We start from the raw sequence: 867 nt of genomic DNA, 5'->3' as shown, positions 1-867 counted from the left end.
GGCCCTCCACGTGGCCGCTGTCTGGAGCTCAGGAAATTTTATGAATTTTTTTTCGATTTTCAAATTTCTAAATTATTTTACAATTTAATCTCTAATCAGCACTCATCACTGCTCAATTTAACCTCTAATCTTTAATCACCCCTCATCATTCCAAATCATATAACTTCCTAGCCAGCCATCCATCCTCTCACTTCTGGGTTCTATTCCCCCTCGTTTCCAAGTCTGCACTTGTTGTTTTCCTGACAATAGTAAGATGTCAATCCTATTAACCTTCAGGAGTTTAACTTGAGCAAGATGTCACACGTTTCACTGTTTTAGTTTGAAACTATTATTCTAAAAAACAATAATTTTTAGTAACACTAATATTTCTTGAATAAGTAGTTTGACCATAGTTTGACCACAATTTGACCAAAATTCAAAATACTGAAATAATTATTTTGTAACACTAATATTCTTGAATAATTATTTAGTACCACTAATACTTCTTGAATAAGTAGTTTGACCATAGTTTGACCAGATTTAAACGAAATAAAAAAACTGAAATTTGCGCATAACTTTTTTTCCTTTTAGAATTTGAGGATTCTAAAAATTTGACGATTTTCATGCTGATTTTTTTGATATATTATGCGTTTTTTTCGACATCGTATGCAAAAGATATGGCCGCTTTACTTTTTCATAACACTTTTTTGCAAAATATGTCCAAATTTAAGTTTTTTAATTTTCCTAACTAATAGATATAGTACCATAACTACATCTCGAAGGATTTTAATTTTTGAAGTTTTTATCATTTTCTTTTGCTTTTTACAAAACTGAAAAGGCGATCCACTAGGGGGGGGGGGGAAGAGTTTGAAAATGGGACCTTTAGTC

The sequence above is a fragment of the Triticum dicoccoides genome, chromosome 7B (genome assembly GCF_002162155.2).
Source record: "Triticum dicoccoides isolate Atlit2015 ecotype Zavitan chromosome 7B, WEW_v2.0, whole genome shotgun sequence".
Classification (NCBI taxonomy): domain Eukaryota; kingdom Viridiplantae; phylum Streptophyta; class Magnoliopsida; order Poales; family Poaceae; genus Triticum; species Triticum dicoccoides.
This window is presented reverse-complemented; position numbering follows the sequence as displayed.